Source organism: Protopterus annectens, chromosome 5.part0 (genome assembly GCF_019279795.1).
Source record: "Protopterus annectens isolate FY-2018-M chromosome 5.part0, PAN1.0, whole genome shotgun sequence".
NCBI lineage: Eukaryota > Metazoa > Chordata > Ceratodontiformes > Protopteridae > Protopterus > Protopterus annectens.
In genome coordinates, this window is record NC_056735.1 from 303,960,123 (window position 1) to 303,981,261 (window position 21,139).

At 39.1% G+C, this 21,139-nt stretch overlaps 1 protein-coding gene across 1 annotated transcript in view; it reads left to right on the plus strand.

Annotated features, from left to right (window-relative positions):
• The window catches only part of PHEX (phosphate regulating endopeptidase homolog X-linked), a 1,091,028-nt gene that overhangs the window by 192,029 nt on the left and 877,860 nt on the right, over positions 1–21,139 (plus strand). The window lies entirely within an intron of this gene.

Sequence of the window (21,139 nt, forward strand, 5' to 3'; positions counted from 1 at the left end):
ACAATGACCTCCTTTTCTGGATGAAAAGCTATTAGTGATGAGGTGTGCCACACAGAAGGATTTCCTGACTGCTGTGGCGATGTGGTTATCGAAGCTGAGACCACTGTCCACCTGTGTCCCTAAGTCTCTCATCACACTTTCTGTGTTTAGTGTACTGCCACCTATGTGGTAATTCATGGGTACATATTTTTTCCTAAAGGGGATAACTATACATTTCTTGGCATTAAACTTGAGCCCATGGCTCTGGCACCAAGCATCTGTTTCTGTAAGGCTCTTTTGTAGAATATCCACATCATTTGGGGATTCAGTAATGGCTCCCAGTTTGCAGTCATCTGTGAACTTTGTTAGCTAGAGTCCCTTAGTGTTAGCCTGTACTTCAGGGAAGTAGATGCCAAACAAGAGCGGTCCCAGGACTGAACCCTGAGGTACTCCACTGTCACTTGTCTGGAGTTGGATTTGGAGTCAGCTACTTTTACAGTCTCGGCACTATCAGTAAGCCAGTTGGCAACCCATCAAGTGACATAGGGATTTATGCCCAGCTTAGTAAGTTTATCTATGATTCCAGAGTGGGGGATGGTGTTGAAGGCCTTGGCGAGGTCCAGATAGGCTGTGTGGAGTGCCTTACCCTCATCCACAGCTCTGGAGACTGATTTGAAGAAGTCAATCAGGTTCAGGAGACAAGATCGGCCCTTCACGAACCCAAACTGGGTGGGGTCCAGTGTTTGAAGGTTGCCAATGTCATTGTTTATAAGTTCCATGATAATGCCTTCCATGCCCCTGCGGATCAGGCTCATCAGACTGAAGGTACAGTAGTTCCCAGGATCCAAGTTGGATTCCTCCTTGTGGAGTGTGTTAACTGTAGTTTTGCGCCACTCAGTGGGCACGAAGCCTGAGGTGAGGCTATGATTAAACATGACACTTAGGTGAGGTGCCAGTTCATTTTGTAGTTCATGTAGTACACAGCCGGGGATGTCATCTGGTCCCATGGATGCTGGATTTTTAGCATTGGAGAGTGAGGTTTCTACCTGTGTGGCCATGATTACCGGAATTTGGCAGTCTTTTGATATTGAGATGGGCCCTTTAGGGGGTGAGAGAGGGGTGAAGTTGGCACTAAATCGATCTGCCAGGATATTGGTAATATCCTTGGGATTAGTATATTTAATGCCATTCTGTTGTAGCTCACAGCAGATCTGAGCATTGCCATTTGGATTCTTGACACAACTATAGAATGCCTTGTGGCTGTCTTTGGAATCTTTGGCAATTTTATTTTCGCAACTAGCTTTGGAGGATTTTATAAGGGGTATCAGCTTCTTACTGAGGCTGGTAAGGGAGTTTTTTCCATCCTTGGATTTTCCTCTTTTCTGCAACAGTTTCTTCCTTCTGTTGTATAGTTTGTTTATGGCAGGGGACCACCAGATTAGCTTCCTTTTTTTGTAGGAGAGCATCTTGGTTCTATTTGGGATGACATGATTTATGCACGAGTGGATGTGCTCGGGCAGAGCCTTAGTGTAGGATTCAGCAGTTGAACTTTCAGCTCCCATCTGGATGGGTGTCATGAAGTTTGTTACTTCTGACTTGAGTAGCATGAAGTTGGCTTTGGAGAAGTTTTTTACGGAGGTTTCCTTACTGGGGGGTAATGGTGGGATGTGGATGTCAAGGGTGATTAGCTTATGGTCAGACCTGACCAATGAGGGGGTGACCAGTAGTGTGGAGCATCTATCTCCCATGTTGGTAATGACCAGGTCTAGGATATTGGAGCCCCTGGTGGGACAATGGATTAGTTGACCCAGGGCATTGGAATTTATGAATTCCAAGAACCGTTAGGAAAAGGTGTTGGTACCCGAGTAGTTTTTCCCAGTTAATGGCAGGGTAGTTGAAATCACCCAGAATTAGGGTGTTTGGTTGTATCTTAATATTTTCCAGTATGTTTAGAAAGGTATAGTGAGAATCTTGGGGCATGGTGGGGGATCTGTAGCAAGCTACAATTTGGATTGCAGTCTTACCTAGTGTTAGATGCACCTGGAGAATTTCAAATGCATTGTGTTTGGCAACTAGCCTGAAGGTGTGAATATCCTTGGTGAATATGGACACTCCTCCACTTTTAGTGTTTCGGTCTTGGTGTGGTGGCCGAAAAGTGTGGTAAGAGTAGTAGCCTGGTATTGCAGGGGTGGTCTCTGGAGCCTTGAACCAGGTCTCAGTTACTGCACAGATATCAATGTTCTCCATTTTTAGGAGTGCCTCGAGAGAGTGCATTTTGAGGTTTAGACTTCTAGCATTGAGTAGCATTACCTTCAGATTTTGCATGCTTGTATCTGTTACGGTGGTGGTTTTGTCCATTGAACTTGCCTAAAAAGGCACTACAGAGGTGGCAAGAGCTTTAGCCAGTAACCTGAATCTGAGGGGTGACAGGTGCAGACCATCTCTGGCAAAGCATCATAGTTTGTCAATCATGTCACCCTAGGCAGACAGATACTGGATCCCCTTTGAATGACACCAGAAGCTTAGCCAATTGTTGAAGTCAATCATTTTGTCCTTATACTGTGGTATCATTCTGAGTGAAAGTAAGATGCTACTCAGGGCTAGGGTCATACCTGCCTGGACTACATGATCTGAGAGCTCTTCCATGTCTCTTTTCATGTAGTCCAGGGAGGTATGTCTGAAGTCATTCACTCCAACATGGACAATGACAGAGTCGTATTTGTACTTGTTGTGGAGTGACTTGAGTGCATGCATTATGTGGTGGATCCTGGCAGCCGACAGGCAGCTGACCATAACTTTCTCCTTGTTCAGCCTGGTGAGTGGGACATCAGTGTGCCTGACTATAGAGTCACCTAGTTAGTTAAAGACCTTAGCCATTATGCCACCCCTTCCCTTCATGGTGCACATTCATTCAAAATAGGAGTAGAAAGGGATTATAAGATTTGTCCTGACCCCTGACAACAACTGTAATGTTGAGGTGATTATAAATGTGGGCTTCCAGATGTTTGTATCCCTTATGCTTCTGTGTTTAAATGGGTCTGAGTTACCTTACTGGCCAGAGCAGCAGTATGGCAGGTTTGGCAGGGTAATTTTATTATACTTTGCTCTCAGAAAAGGTAAGATGCTTATTTCATTCTCCCTGCCTGGCTCTCCTGCATGTGGATATCAAACCTAAAACATTAGCTTTAAAGAGAAGAACTTGGTGTCTTTGCCATTGTAATGACCCATTAATATTGATTGTGAGTTTACCCATGCTGATTGCTATTGTGTTAAAGCCTGTTGGCCATTAAATAAATACAAAATGATAGCTGTCCAGTTGGTGCAGCTTTTGTAATTGTACTTCCACTGCCAATGGTTCATAGATTCATAGATATGTCAAGGGCACTGAGTCAGGCCTTGATGCAGACCTGATGGTAAATATGGATCACAAAAGAGCTATCTAGGTTGAAATAATCAATAATTCCATGGGTGGTGCTCTTTCTCAATGGGCATGGCAGACTTATAAAACCAGTGAAAGAGAGACTGTGTGTCTGAGTGTGTGTGTGAGTGTGTACATGAACATACTTATGTGCCCGTGAGTACACACTTATGCCTGTGTGTGTGTGTGTGTGTGTGTGTGTGTGTGTGTGTGTGTGTGTGTGTGTGTGTGTGTGTGTGTGTGTGTGTGTGTGTGTGTGTGCATGTGGGTGAGTGACCCCATGTGTGTCTGTGCAGGTGGTTGTGTGTGTGTGCATGCCTATATGTGCTTGGAGAGATGATAGGTACTGTGGAATCCTATACTGAATGTGTGCATAGAATCAACTGATGCTACCCAGCTAATAAGCCTCTACCCCATGGAGCAGTAGGATAATATTATCCTCATGAGGGCTGTCCTTTCAGTTTCTACCATCTAGAAATATTGGTCTGCACTGTGTCTGGGGAAGAATAACTGGGCCTGCTCGAGAAATTAGCAGAGGGAGTTGTTCAGAGAGAATTTCAGAAAAGAAAGCATTAAAACTTTCCAAACATAAAACAGCACATATATTAAAGAAGCTCAATTATTAACAGGATAGGAAGAGATGAGATAAAAATGGTAATGTATAACCGATCTATAGGAATTTCTCCAGGAATAGATGGTATTCCTGTGGAAGTTTAGAAGCTAGGAGGGAAGAAAGTGATAAATATCTGGAAGGTTTTGATTAACAGTATTTTAATAGGAAGAGAAGCACCAACATCCTAGAAGAAAGCTGTGGAGGCTGTTAATATCTAAAGATGGTAAAGACCCATCAGATACAGCCAAATATAGGCCCATTTGGATTCTAAACCATGATCATAAAGTGTTTATGTGTGTAATGGCTAAATGAATGGCAGAGGTGATCTAAAACTGATAGATATTGATCAATGTGGTTTTGTGGAGGGTGACAAACATTTGATAAAATTAATAGAACAGTGATGACCTAGATGGAAGCAGAATGTAAGAAAATACCACTGGTTTTGGTGAGTCTTGATGCAGAGAAAGCATTTGTCGAGTAAGCTAGGATTTTATGAGTAGGACAATGGAAGCATTTGCATTCCTTGGCACAATAATAATGTTAATTAGGAGGACATATGAGGGATCAGCAGTGACAGCTGGTGACTTCAAATCAAAGGGGGGTTGCAGGAGACAGCTGAATGGGTGGGGTCAATGGGAATGGGTGTGGCCAATTAGAAAGGGGAGGAGCTATGCTCAAAACCACAAAAACTGTAACTTTAATTAAATATGCTGCCCTGGGTGCCAAACCATCATTATGAGAGTCCAATCAAGACAAAATGAAGTGTAGAAGAAAAAAATATTTCACTGCATTGGCTGCATGACAGCTTACTTAATATCTAGAGGGAAACAAAAAGGTTGTGATGCATGAAAAAATAATTTACTTTTTAAATACATTACTGGAATGCCAGTCAAAATCAAGTATAAGAAAAACAAGCAGCACTCAACTCAAACCACTTCTCCTTGCACTACAGTTCTAATTATAATTTATATTCAGCTTTATTAAAGTACCAAGTAACATGCTGAAAGTAGCAATCTCTGTGATACCCCCATTTGTAAAAATGTTTCTTATTCAAAAAAGACCTGCTGCCTGACAACAACTATCTACTTGTTTCATGGGGAAAACATGATCAAAGTAAAAAATGAAAAGCAAACAAAAAACACGCTCAACATACATTGCTTAAAGGATTACTGCACAGGTTATAGACCACACACGATAGATTGGCATTCTGTTTAGTTTGCAGGTAAAGCCTGCAAAGGTGACTGCAAGTCTCCAACAAATGTAATGAGCTTGTTAAAATAATGTAATCCTGTCCTTTATTACAAATACTGTCATATGCATTTCAATACCCAAGGCTTATACATTATCTAGTTATGTAAGTATTCTCTGCATGGCAACTACAGAAAGGCTTTCAATGTTGGCAATTATTTAACAGTATGCTTATTAAAACTTACTTGCATCTTACAATCTCAGACAAGCTTACCTGATGGTCATTAAAGCATTGCTACTTAAACACAGAGCAACAGGCACTTTCTGAATAATAAGCATAAATCAACAGTATAAAAATATGACAGAAACCAGAACATTCTGCAAAAACAATGACAAATGAAAAGCCACTGTAGTACTTGTGTCTACCTTGGATGGGGCATACTCTGCACATTTACACTGCATAACTGCTCCTTACCTTGCTTGGACACATCCAGAGTCATTACATGGGGGAGTGGGGTGCAACAAGTATGTCACAATTTGAAATGTCTCTAGCTGACTGTGATGGCCCTGACACATTTGTCATACCACTCAACCTCAGAGCAAGACATCTGGACAAAGCCATACATTGAAGTGGGACAAAGGCCCAAAAATAAGGACAATTTTTAAATATTGCTCTTATAAACTTAGAAAGATAATATTATAGTATGTCTTGCATTAGTATGAATTTTCTGAAGGGTATGAAATGTTTGTCTTTTCGGCTTTTCCTGGTTAGGGGTCACCACAGCAGAATTCTGGTCTGCTAATGATTAGCAGTTGATTTTTATGGTGCTGAGTTGCCAGCCCGACGCCCAGCCTTCAGCGAAGGCATGCCCATTCACACATGTCTTTCGGAGACAATTCAACCATGAGGAGGACATGCAGACTCCACACAGAAGGCATTCCAGCCAAGAATCGAACAGGAGAACCTCTTGATGAGAGGCAAGAATGCTACCGCTGTACCACCATAGCTTACTTCTGAAGGGTATGAAATCTAAAACTGAAATGTCTGTCATTATTTTCTAACTACAGTCTTTAATGATTTGGCATTAATTTGCCAAAAAACACAATTTTATGAAAAATGGACCAAAAATGTGATGAAAAATATAAAATAGCCACACAATACAGCTGAAAACTTGTCAAAGAAGGGACACTTTAATAATAGTACTGCTAACTTGAACAGCTGACAAAATAAAAGAATCTACATGCATTTCTGAAATAAAAGTAATCTATAACTCTGATTATTACAGTTATTTATTAATTGTAAACCCTCCATGTTTTCTTCCAAAATTGCCATTTTGCGGAGGGATTATTAGGGGAAGAGCAACATTTTGAGACAAAATCGGGGACAGTTGAGAGGTTTGGATATGCCTAATTCTATAAAGCAATTTATTTGCACTTACCTCTCAACCTGTTAATGCAGGAAATCTGAACAAGGCCAAATATATTGGGGGAACATATAAACAGTACTACAAATTGCTCTTGTATAAACTGAGACAGTTGATAAAATAACAGGTCTTGCTTTAGCATGCTTTTTTCTGAAGGTTATGACGTCTGAAACTCAGTGTATGTCATTATTTAGTGACTTCATTCCTAAAGGATTTGCCAGAGAACCACAAATTTTATGAGGAATAAACCAAAAATAAGAAGCAAAAATCTATTCATTCTGCAAAAATCTGGACATTTGAGAGGTATAGTTCAGCCAGGGCTGTATTTGAGTTTGCTGACCTTCCCCCTTCACAAAATCATGGTCGAATGGAGCCTCTCTCCCTGCAGCCATTCCAATGAACCATTACTTGGCTATTTCACCCCATTTTTCATAAGCACTAATGTGCATACTGCTTTACTTCTGCCATGATTTGGACTTCATTTGAAAGTTTTATTTTGCATTTTACAGCACAAACACTAATAGATATCTGCTAAACAAAGCAATGCAGTCTCACAATGAAAACAGACTTAGCATTAAAACTTCTCTGTCCTTGAAACTCACATTCATTGAAACAGCATTGAAACCCACATTCAAAGAAAATAAATTTTGCCAGTGGCAGATACAGATTAACTTTTGGTTTGGGCTGCACAGGCCCCTTGCACACGAAACATACACATGCTTTTTCTTACACCTTCCTGATTGTATTAAATTATATTCCTTGTACAATACAGTACAGTTTTAGAGGGCATTTTAAATTTATTGTTTTGACATTTTTCCAGTAAACAATGAAACAAAACACATGCACCAATAATGACAAAACTAGCCAATTCAGAACTTTCCATCATAAAAGTATAATTAAACTTCTACAGTCCACCAGTATCAGTACATATGCACAATCTCTGAAGAAGTAAAAGTCATCTAAATAATTCCACATTAAAGAGATCTGTAACTAACAAAGAGGTTGCTGCTAGCAAACAACTTTATATTTCATTGTTTAATCTACAAATAAAGTGCCTGTTGCACTAAAAAAAATGATAAGCTAGTAATATTGCAATAGGGAATGGATGGCAACTGATAACAGGTTCATAGTTACTAGGTATATTTGCCAAAAAGGAGTGCAGCATCCACCCCCTTTACAACACAGTACAGTATTAGCAATGCATCTGTCTACTGTGGGAGTAGAACCCACAGCCTTCTGCATCAAAAGCAAGTACACTACCTGTTGTGCTATTAATAATACAAGCAGACTTAGTATAAGTAGCACTAAACTTTTGCTCCCCTGCAGCTATCAGCTCCTTGTAAAATCTACTCACTCAGCTGTATCTCTGAACTTTGCAGCACAAGAAATCTGGAAAAAAACAACATTTATTGGGGGGGGGGCAAAAGCCCAAAAAACAGGGACACATTGCTTGTATAATCTTGGAAAGTTGCTGGAATAAAATGCTGTGTTACCACCATATATTTCACTGCCATGTCTTGAACCCAGGACCCTGTGCAAAACAGTCAGAGCAACATACCACTATGTCAAATCAGCTGTTTTGTGAAAGAGAGGAAGACTGAAACTTAAATGGATATCATTTAGTGAATTCAGTTCTCACCATAGCTGTCAATCTCTTAGCACAAAACACTGGAACAAAGCCAATAATGATGGAATACAACCCCCAAACATATTCAGTGAATTCAGTTCTCACCATAGCAGTAAACCTCTTTGCAAAAAACACCCAGACATAGCCAATAATGGGGGAATACAGCCCCCAAACATATTCGTTGAATTCAGTTCTTACCATAGCACTCAACCTTAGCACAAAAAAACCTGGACAAAGCCAATAATGGGGGAATACAGTCCCAAAAATAGGGAGAAATTTCAAATATCCATCTTATAAACTTAGAAAATTGCTAGAATAAAAGCTTTTGTGTTACCATGTACTTTCTGAAGACTATGAAGTCTGAAATTCAAATGTTTATTATGTTATTTAACATTTGTTAACCAGGAAAGTCTGACTTGGAACAAAAGCTAATTTTCAGCAGAGGCCCAGGGAGAAGCACTCCAGACAGACACATGTCTTTCTAAGACGGGAGGACACCAGAGGAAACCCACACAAAGACTGGGGGGACATGCAGACTCCACACAGAGGGCACCCCAGCCAAGAATCAAACCAGCAAACCTGTAGCTGTCAGGCAACAATGCTACTATTGCACCAATGCACTACTGACTTTGCAAGGACACAAAAATACAGAAACCACAGATTTTATGAGGAACATTATAAGTATGAGGGAAAAATCTGCAATTTGTTTACAAATGGTGGTGGGTAGGGAATTCAGGCTCTTGCCACCTGGGCCCAAGGTACAGGGTTCAAGCCTGTTCTCTATCCACCACTTGGGGCATTTTACACACACACACACACACACACACACACACACACACACACACACACACACACACACACACACACACACACCCCTTTCATTTCAGTTCCCTACCTGTGCAGAGAGAGAAGGCTCCATTAATACTCCCCATGAGTCCATCTACAGTCCCGTGCAGGCTTCAAAGTCAGGTCCCCCCTGAGACCAGGCTCCAGCCTGTGGATGTTGCAGTCTGGACATCTTCCATTCTCTGCGGTCATCACCGCATAGACACCTGGGTTGCAGGGCAGAGATGGCCTTTCCTCCTATCCAGATTGCTGACAAAGCAGCCTGGGGTTCCCAATTTGTGAAACTCGCATGTGAGCATTCCCAGTCTAAATCATGCATGCATGAGTCATTCCAGGACTCAAGAAAAAGTTTTTTATTTGTTTTCTTTCCATTTTTTTATTTTGTTATGTTTTATTTCCACAGCTGGGGGGGGTGCAGTCCTGCAGTCCTATAGCACGAGCCACCCCTGGGGATCAGAGGTGAAAATCTCTGTTTGAACAGAGGAACCAGGCATCAGTGCCCTCTTTCCCCTTTGTTATTTGATTTATTTTTAGAATCATTGTCAAAGAAAATAAGGGACTCAGAAATTCAAGGATATAACTGGTATTGTAACCAAAAAATTTGGTTTTATTTGCAGATGATATTATTTTGCACCTGATAAAACCCAAAAAGGATATTTCACTGTTGTGGAACACTAGGACAGTTTCAAGCCTTTCTGAGATACAAAATGAATGAAGATAAAACAAAGATAATAGCTCTGAACTATGTACCCGCACAAGAATTGGTTCAGCAATACCCATATTTATGGGGACATGATAAAATGAAGTATTTAGGATTATGTGTTAAAAGGATTCTGTTACAGTAGCTAAGGGTATGTGGGAAGAAACTAAACAAAAGATAATACAAAAACTGAAAAGCTGGAAGCTTTTTTATGGGCATGAATAGCACGATGCAAACAGTGAAAATGTTTTTAGCACCTTTAGTTATATACACAAGTCAGACATATTTTTATGAACCAGAGGAGAAGTTGTGGATAGCAATTAATAAACAGTGGAAGGATTTTATTTGGGCGAGAGAAGAGGGCAAATGTCAAGTGGGATAACTTGAACAGGCAGAAATGGAATTGTCTAGTGATATTAAGTGCTTGTTGAGTTTAATTCTGGTGGCTGCAAAAAAGTAATTACTACAGAATGGAAATCAAAGTCTAAAACTACTGTACTAGAAGTAGTGAATATAGAAATAGAGATAACTGAATTGGAAATGGGATCTTTGAAAAGGGTATGAAAAAATTACATAGAAAAAATGGGAACCATGGGAACAATAGATGCAGAATAATATTTTGGAGGAAGGATGAGGTTTAAGGGAAGGCAGGAACTGAATGATAATGACTGTATAGAAGATTATATGTGATGTATAATGTTTGGAACTGAAAATATGTCAATATGGTTTGTTTTCATTTATATAAATGTATGATTGCCTATGTCATAAGTGAGAAATTCAATAAAGATGCATCTTGTTTAAAAGCAATCTAGGGATCTTGTGCATACACAGACTTGCATAACAACATAGATGACTGTGCATGAAACCAATATGGTTGTCAGTACCAGTAACTTGATGTTAATTAAAATTAAGTGCTCTTTCTGAGTTCAAGTTCCAGGAAGGATGCCTGTTATTGGAAATGTATGTTTACCCTGTTTTGGGTATACTGTCTTTGAGGCTAAAGATTGTTCTGCAGACCTCAAACTGGCTGTAACCATTTGCCAAAATGCTGTTTGTCTCATACCTGTCCTAATTTCATAAACTGTATTGTTGCTGCTTTGGTAACGTAAACATGAATTAGTAAGTCCTATCTTACCATGACAAAATATGTCATAAAACTTGTTTTTACATCAAATAGCAGCAGCACCAAGCACAACTCCTGCTGAACAAGATTTAGAAAGATGGAGAGAGCCAACAATTTCACTGTGGACTTCTGCTTGTTTTAATATATTCAGTGAAAGGGACTGTATGGGGTATTAAATAACTAGTACTTTGAACACTGTTCAGACAAATTTGCAATCTAAAATTGTCCATAACTTTGAATAATCCTTTTCCAGGGCTTCTTGGCACCCCTAGATTTAGTTACTTTATATAGTTTGGAGAATAATGCCATCCTACAGTACTGAAGAATGAAAATAACCAACGTTAGGTGAAGTGAAGTCAAACTCATGATTCTTGTTTCCCGCACGTTTTACTTCAGGGAAGATCTTGAAATTATTGGAAAATATTATATAAAGAAGATGGTTTCTTCTAAGGAGACTGGTACTTCTACATTCCTGAACATAGAGGAGAGGAAGCAAAATGTTGAGAAATAGACCAATAAGGAGGTATCAGCTGAAAAAGGAAATACTCAAGCATATTCTTTTAGCTGTACAAAAGAAACATACACTACAAAACACCAAATACAAGGCATCAATGTGAGCAATATGTTTAGAGTAATAGACTTTAAAACACTTTTGTCTTTAAAGTAACAATACTTCATCAGAATAAAAAAGAAGTTAATTTGACTTGTATTTAAATACAAAATCTCATCAAGTGACAACCGTGTGTTAAAAGCATCCAGTTTCCTGTATATTAAATAAATAACAGTAAGCTGGAAGTAAAAAGAATATATATGTATGTATGTATATACACATACATATATATATATATATATATATGTGCATGTGTGTGTGTGTGTGTGTGTGTGTGTGTGTGTGTGTGTGTGTGTATATACACATTCAACTATCTCAACATGCATCATTTATTTAACCTTCTGTCTTTTAATATCATTTTACATTTATAGATTCATTTAGTCCTGGATTATGGACAGTTTATTACATAAGATGCCATTTGGTCTCCTTCATTTTCTTCTTGTTTTTTAAGTCACCCCCTCTTAAAACTAACTGAAGGTGCTCAATAACAAAATACATACATGCTGTATATATATATATATATATATATATATATATATATATATGTGTGTGTGTGTGTGTGTGTGTGTGTGTGTGTGTGTGTGTGTGTGTGTGTATATATATATATATATATATATATATATATATATATATATATATATATATATATATATATATGGCTTCACTTTATAATCTCGAAATACTGAAATGTCAAATTTCAGTATCTCAAGACTATAAAGTCAAACGTCCGAAATAGTGAAACTCCATAACCGCGAATCCAGAAATGCCGAATTTGCAGTTGTGGTGGTGTGCCACGTGAAGTGGGATATATTGTCTGCCTGATATACAGTGTGGTATGTACATGGTTGGAGATTAAGGTAAGTGAATATTTTTTTTAAGGGATATGGGTAGGGATTTTAGTGTATGTGAGTGTGTTCTGAAGTTTTAGGTGTGGGTTAGGGTAGGTAGGGAAGTGTATGAGTGTGTAATTGCTGAAAGTGGTGGTGTTTGTACATGTGTGATGTGTGTGTGCGAGGGGATTATAGAGTGTATAGTGGTGAGTTTACTGTCTTTTCCTGTTTGGTATATATAAGTAGCGGGGGTGTGGGAGGTGCAGGGTGGCTTGCCTCCCTGCTTGTATATAGGGTAGGTTTGTCTGTTTGTATTGCTGTGTTTGTGTGTGTTTTGTTTGTTTGTTGTAATGTGGGGAGGATGGTGTATGTGTTGTGTGGTGTTTGGTGTGTTCATGTTCTTGGTTTTGGAGTTTCAGTGTTTTGATTTTTCGGCTTTATTGTCTTGAAATACTGAAATTCGACATTTCAGTATTTTGAGATTATTACATGAAACTATATATATATATATATATATATATATATATATATATATATATTTATATATGCATATAGCTTTAACATAAACTGTGGTATGTTTAAATAAAGCATTATTTTTGTGTTGGGTTTTAATTGCAAGAAGGTATTCTTTAACCCTTTTATACAGTGTTATTGTAGTCATCTTTCTGTAAAATGCAGAACAAACATTTAGCAATATAAACCACCCCAAAGAATTTACAACTGTATCTTGAATAAACACCAGAAATTATCTTTGTATGCTTGAAGCTAATATGAGGACCCTCTAATATATGTCTACATATATCACAGATCCCACATTTGTAGATTCCTTTGGGTTTATCGGCCACTGTTAAATCATCTAAAGTGTGGTCATTTTGAAATATTTCTTTAAAAATACTGTTTCTCTTATAAAAAGTTATAACTATCACAAACTATTTTACTCAACTCCATATTCCCTAATATAATTTTCCAGTTATTACTAATAGACTGTTTAATACCTGGGGGCATCCACAATCATGTTTAAAGAAAAATCTACCAGACTTTTTAAAATACATTTCTGGATTTGTTTAACAACAAATAAAGTAAATAAAAAAATAAAATATGTTTATATAGATGAAACAGAGGGTTCTTTGGTGGCTCCCACAAGTGAGTCTCAAAAGCTAGTCATTACATCACAGAATGAGGAGTCACCCACTTTCATCCATTTAAAAGCCTACATTAATGCCCATGCCAGCAGAAAAACTGCATAAATTCATATCGTAGGGCCACAAGAAGCAGTTCTCAGCAGAATACCTATGGTCTTTCAATGGCTGTGTAGAAGTCTGCAAGAGCACAACACCCATTATTGACATTTTCATAGTATCACTCTATGGTTACTACTCAAACAGAACCTGAAGAGCCTTAATTATACTATTGTTAGTTGGGTTAGACAAAGAAAAATGTAAGACAGACCCATACCCCCTGCCCTATGAAAAATGGAGAATTTCTACTTGGGGCTAGTAGATTAGCCTTTAGAACTGGGCTCATACTTCATTCCTACAATGTCTCAAGCCTCAGCCCCCTCCCTCATGGGTCCTTCATTAATGAAGACAGGAACTATAATGCAAGTATCCTCTGCTAAGCAGTATGCTTTTCCACAGTCTTTCAAATATTTTATTTCTTTCACTACTGGCACACAATCAGCCTATTCTTTCCAGTTAAATGTGAGCTAGGAATTCATGAACTAAGTGAAAGTCCTATGGCCTGATTGCTCCTGACCAGGAATTCCAATTGGCCCCCTGCTCCTCAGTGAGAGTTGTGGTAGAGAGTACACAAGTTTGTTGGTCTTGGGGGGAGGGGTCAGCCTACCCTGTCCCATTGGGAACCTCTTCTCAGTAACTCTTCAAAGCTGCATCATCGCTGTCTCCTTAGGGGAAGAAAGCCTCTGCACACTAAACTCTCCTCTGTACTAATGCAAATATACCATGACAGAATGAGCCCACTACATAGCACCTAGTGCTCCTGGTATGTATTGCCCTTATGGTGAGCCACAGCTGCTTCACTCTGAGCTGGACTGGTGGGTCAGCAGTGGCCACTCATACCATCCTCCCTGGCTCAGTCCTTCAAAGACTGTACAAGAGTCTGTGAGCTACCAATGTTAGAGAAAAGTGTAAGCCATGTAGGGGTACAGTTTAAAGAGCCCCCCCAGGAGACTTTTCTTCCCCCCAAAAGAAGTTTATTTTGGTGATGGATATAACACAATTTAAGTGGGGCATTCTGCCTTTGCTCCATTCTTTTAAATATGTTATAACCAGCATTGTAACACATAGACCCTAGCACCAAAAGAAGATAAACTCAGCAAGGAACCCAATGATAGGCTAGATATGTAGAGTAATTTAAGGGAAGTTAGAGCAACAATCTTATTGCCTTCAGCCCACCAACAGAAAGACTGCTCTTTTAGCTTCTCTGATGTTTGACAGAAAGTATAGAATTTCAGACAGCTTTGGAAAGAGGACTTTCACTTCCAGCACAATATCTATTAGAAATATGAACTATATGTCACATATGATTACATGCCAGAGTTTTCTTTAAACCAGTTGTAATAGCATATACTGCCTCCCCCTAAAGAGGAAATTAAGGAGAATCTTCAGAAATTAACATCAACATCTGATAAAATAGGGATGCATTTACTGAAGTGTGTGCATATAATACTTTTAGTTGCTACTCTAGGAGGCCTTAATTCTGCTGTTGCTGTGAGACAGCATGCATTATTAAAACACAGGCATATCCTGTAGATGTCAAGACTCAACTGCTAGGTGTGCTAGTAACCACCGAGGCAATATTTTGGAAACTAGCTGATGAAATTTTAGTGATTCTAGAGAAAAAGAGTAACAAGGTGACAATAAAGACAGCAGTGAAGTAGCATTTTCATAGAGAAAGTTCATATCCAGCACTATGTCTATTAGAAATATTAACTACGTGATTCATATGTTTACATGCCAGAGTTTGTTTTAAACCAATTTTAAGAGCATATGCTGCCTCTTCCTAAAGATGAACCACCAAACTTAATAACTTAATGTCAACATCTGATAAAATAGGGGTGCAGGTGCTGAAGTGTGTATATAATGCTTTTAGTGGCTACCCTAGGACCCCCTAATTCTGCTGTTTCTATGAGACAGTATGCATTACTGGAAACAGAGGCATATTGTGCAGATGCCAAGACTCATCTGCTAGATGTGCTGGTAACCATGCAGACAGTTTTTTGGAAACTAGCAGATGAATGTTTAGTGGTTCTGGAGAAATATGGTAATAAAGAAGAGAGCAAAGAAGTAGCATTTTCACAGATCACAGTCTGGATTTACCTTATAACTCTTCCTCAGGTATATCCCTGTGGAAATAATTTTCAGTTTTTGTTGCAAGCCAGGTTGATATTACTTCAGACATGTAGGAGCTACAGAATTTCAGTAGTGCAGATATTATCTCCCATTCCTCAGACTCCAGCTTATCGGGTCTACATGCCATTAGATGTGCTGGGAACTACTATTAGAGCAAAAGGCAATGCAGTGAGTCCCATCCCACCAACATGGGACTGGATTCTGGTCCCATTGAAATACTAATCTTCTTGGAGACCAGCACTGGACTTTTCAAATTTCCACAGCTGCACTGTGAATGGGAACACTAACGATTGTGATGTCCTTCTTAATGGAACAGAATTCTTTATGGCAACTCTGGATGTGGATGGTCGTACTTTTGCATCTGGACAGGATCTCCTCACAGGAAATATCAGAGATTCCAAGTAGTGCCTTTTTACTTTCAGTCTGATGCTCTCCCATCTGGTCTTGTTAAGGCCTGAGTGCATTTACAATGTGTTTATCTCCAGTATTTGCATGGCTCAGGAAGTAATAGATAAACATTGTCCTTACCTAGATGACTGCCTTATAGTAGCTCAGACTCAGAAACATTTGCAGAAGCATTTGAAGAAAATTTGTTATATTGTTATATATATTTCTTGTTAATATTTCAGGACATAGCTAGAAACTGAAACAAACTTGAATATAATTCCTTCACAAACAGTATTTTTTCTGGGTGTACTAATCGAGGCAGTCAATATAAAAGTTTTTTATAAGTCACATTAAAGTACAGAAGATAAAAACCTTCAAGAAGGAGCACAATTACCTGCAATGACAGGCAACTCTTTACTGCTCTGGGGAATGTCTACCAGTATTTTTATGGCTCCTCAAGCTTGACTTCACAGGCAAAATCATCAATGGGTTTTGACTGAAAATCAGTGTCAGACACCCATGACATTATAATTCTACTGCTGAGTTCAGAAAAGATGGAGTTCATTTGGAGTATCCTCATAACATTTCAGGGGGAATCTTATGCCTGCCTCTTTTTCCTTTCTGCTTCAATAGCATTCAGCAATAAATTCTTTGCATTATACGTGGGGACCCTGGGACCCCTACATCAGAAACTTGCCAGTGCACAGATACTGGCCATCATAGGAAAAAATCTCTTCACTATAACTTAAAAGAGATGAAAGCAATTGCAAGAGAATGGGGGAGTTTCCAGGATACTTTTCAACACAGGCCATCCTGATCAATATAGACAATACTTCCTTGGAGAGGTAAGCCAACAAGACAGGTGGGATGAGTTCTCATCAGCTTTGAAAATAGGTCAAATCTTTTAACAATAGGCAGTCTAACACCATCTGCTCCTGGCAGCAACCTATTTCCCTTGACTAAACAATATGTGGGTGGATTTCCTCAGCAGGTATCCCAGGTGCGTGGATGACAACTGAATTCTTCAGTATTTCATCAGGTTGCTGACTTAAAGGGTATCCCCTCAGCATATTCATTTGGTTCAAATCTTAACACTTGACTTCCAAGATTCTGTTCCCTAATTCAGCACCAGGGCACATACAGGCTGCATATTTTTCCTTTCCATGGAATCTTGTCTCATGTATGCCTTTTCTCTAGTTCTCTTGATTCCTTCTGAAAGTCAAAGCAGATACAATAAAACTGGTTCTTTTAACCCCAGCTTGGCCAAGACACCCATGGTTCTGCCAGCATATGCAACTCAACACACACTTGTCTTTTCCACGTCCACTGGACAAGGTTTTATTAACACAGCAACAATGCACAGTTCTGCCCCTCAGCTTAAAGGCCCAAAGTCTCAAAGTTTAAAATGACACTATACTAATTTGTAATGGTAAACTTTTCTCACCAGGCTTGCTAAAATTGCTGAATGAAACCAAGGGGAATAGCAGAAATCCATGCATTCAGCAGACGAGACTCTTGGTATGAGACAACAAATCCAGAAATGGTCCCTCTTTATTGCCCATCTCCATGTCTATTAAATTATCTCAAAGATCTCTTTTAAGCTAATCTAGGATAACCTTCAAAGTACACGTCTCTGCAATTTCACCTGCATGTCTTCATTTCCTCAGGTAGCAGCTGACACTTCTGTAAAATATTTTCTGAAAGGATTGTTTTTATTTAACACTTTCTTAGGGATCAGAGTTTCCAGATTGGGGATATTTACTTTATGCTGGCTAAAATCAACTTTGCCTTTATTTGAATCAACAGAAGTGGACTTAAAAGTATCCCTATGGAGGTCTCCTTTCTTGGTGGCATTTACTTCAGGATGAAGCATCTACAAAAAGCAAGCGTTAATGTGTAAGCCCCCCCTTACACAATTTTTTATAATACTACAATGTCATTGAAAGTTAATCCTTCTTTTATGGTAATGGCCCTGTCAGCACCTTTCTTGAACGTATGTGCTCAACTACCAGTGTTTACTCCTAAATCCCAGAATGCTAGAGAACATTTGTTGCCTACTTTGGATATTCACAGAAATACCAGGAGTACTCATTATTTCAAGAAAACTGATCAACTTCTGTTTCCTTTTAAAAACAAAAAGAAGCAAAAATTTCACTTTCAAAATGACTGACCAGTTATATTGACTTTATTGTAATAACTACAACAAAATGCTTCCAGAACCTCCTGGAGCTTATTCTGTAAGACCCATAGCTATATGTGCAGCATTCTTTAAAAGGTAGTTATGAGGCTTGTAATCTAGGGGATCATAGGTTCATAGGTGCGTACTAGGCTAATGGTCCTGGAGCCTTTACAAGCCTAGTCCATAGAAGTGCCCTGGCATCATGCCGTCTGATGTTAGTTCACAGTGCCTCTATCAAGTAGAGCCACTGGAGTGATCCATGGGGTGAACTTTCTATTTCCCATCCACTCATCAAGATTTCTCTTGAAGAGGGTTGGTGAGGTGCTCTGCTTGACGTGTATGGGAAGTCTATTCCAGAGCATGGGCAGTCTCTGGGTTATGAACCTGTCACTCCAGTATGTTCTGTTGATTGTGGTAATGAGGTTGAAGTCTCTGAAGCATGTGGTGTGGAGGTATTGGGATTTCTTTAGATGTAACATTTCTAACAGAGCTGGGTCAGACATGGCTTTGTAAGTCAAGCAGAGTAACAGCTGGAGTTTTTTGAGTCCGTCCATGTAGGACATGTGTTTAAGGCCTAGGATCCTCTTTGTGAGGTACTTTTATGGCCTTTCCGGCTGTTGCATGTGTCTAGTGAGGTACATGCCAAGTGGGGCCTAGCCCAATTTGTCCAGAGCACTGCTTGATTGATTGACTTGTTCAAAGTCTTACACTAGGCAAATGGAGACAAAAGGAATTAAACCATGGACTACACAAAAGAGCTCTGTCCATTTGTGTGAATCTCTATTATGTGAACTGTTTAGTAAAGTATCATAGTCTGAATTTGCAGATGTGCTTATTTGTATCCCTAAACTTTCTGACAGCCTGTGGGATACTCATTTGTTTCCCTGCTTGTATCTGGCTATGGTGCTCATATTAGGAAAAGAAACCACTAGCAAATTACAAGAGAATGTGAAAGAGGTCCTCCATCAGCATACTTTTTTGCTCTTTGTTGATATGCCGATGTAAGCCTTAGATGACTGCTGAGACATTTGTTCCATCCATTTATCCACTAAAAGTATATGTGACACAATCTGTGTCAGTAACATGGCCTTTTTTGTGAAAGATGTTAGGTGTGTCAGACTGATCACCGAACTATGGAAGCAGGAGATCTTATACTGAGAACGAAGCTTAGCAAGGTGGAACTGCAAGTATACATTTTTATCAAACCACTTTCTGCAAGACATGCAGTGATGCAGAAGATGACTGAAGAAATCACATTTCTACATTTCTACACTGAACCAGCAAAATGCTGGCCAGAAAGAACTGGGGTGATAAACATCATTTTACTATGGAGAAAATGCACAGGTGGAAAACATGAACACCGTGAAAGCTAAAATGAGTAGTGTTGGTGAGACAATACATAGTATTTGTGTTTGGATGTACAGTTCAAAACATCAATTTTTTAAGTAATACATGGTCTGTGTGCCATCTGTATTATGCCAGACTACCTAACTGCATAAGCTTTACCCTTTGTAGAAAGAATGCATCTGACATACATATATAAATGGCTCTATGTATATTAGGCTTGTTAGTTTACTGAATGTCACCAACATTCCATGTTATTGTTAAAAAAGTCTTGCAGTACAACACAGATCAACCACGCCAACCTGAGGAGTGCAACTGGCTGACAAAGTGGATGGGAATCTCACTATTACATGATTATATCCTAAAACTGAAAATGTCACTGGTGTAGTTTTGACAGTTGTCCAGAAAGAAGACATATAAGCAGAATTGTGCAGCAACATAGCTCTAGTTCAGTGTTTGCATGTACTTTCTGGGCTATCAAGCAGGGCAATGCAATTTCTTCTAGAATAAATTGAGATGCATTGACTGTTTAATTATTACTCCATGAAGCATTCTTCTCTGGTTACCATTCCAGGCAAGTAAAACATACCTGCAGCTGTTGTGTGCTTTACATTTCAGTGATGTTTTCCATGCTCCCTGCTATAGCAGATAATTGTTTTTACTTATTGCCTGCTCAATTTGTGTACTTAAAATTACATATGTGTTCTAAGGAGCTAAGTCTCATGACCATTCTCACATTTCCAGTACCCTGTCTCAGCCAGGAGCTCCTTTCTGCAGGAGGGCCATACTGATTACTCCTTGAGTAAATTTGGGAATACTCATCTAGTCATTTAGAGTCTGGTTAAAGAAAGAAGTGAGCTACACTGCTTAACATGAGAGGGAAGGCTTATTCCAGATGTTTGGCAGGTGTTTGCTTATAAATCTGTCCTTCATCCTTGTTGTATCTGTTGGTAAAGATTTAGGACCTTGTTGCTAGCATTGATGGAGATATTAGACTTGCAGGCAAGTAGGAGGTCCAGGATAAATGGGTCTCTAATGGGGCAGTAAGCGAGAAGGAGATCTCTTTTCAAAAGTCTATAAGACACTGAATAATGGGATAGAGCTTTCAGCCTATTTTGGTAGCTCAGGGACTTTAAGCCTGTGATTGTTTTGGTCAGGAACCTTGGGGGTGATTCTAATTGTCTGATATGTTTAGTGAAATACATCTCAAAGTGACACTGTACATGACAATAGGCATGATGAATAATGACTATAAAGGAGTGATTACCTATTTAGATCTTGATGATATTACCTTGGAAATTAGTTGAGCTAAATAAAAGGATTTCTTGACAACCACTGTTGCATGATGTACAACAAAGAGGGAGATATCAACTGAAGTATCTAAGTCACTAAATCCATTTTCATTTTGATCATGATGTGTGGAGAAAAACATCACTTTGTGCTGCTGTTTGGTAAATGTTTAGATCACTGGGTACCTGCTCTTTATTCAGCTTTGTATGT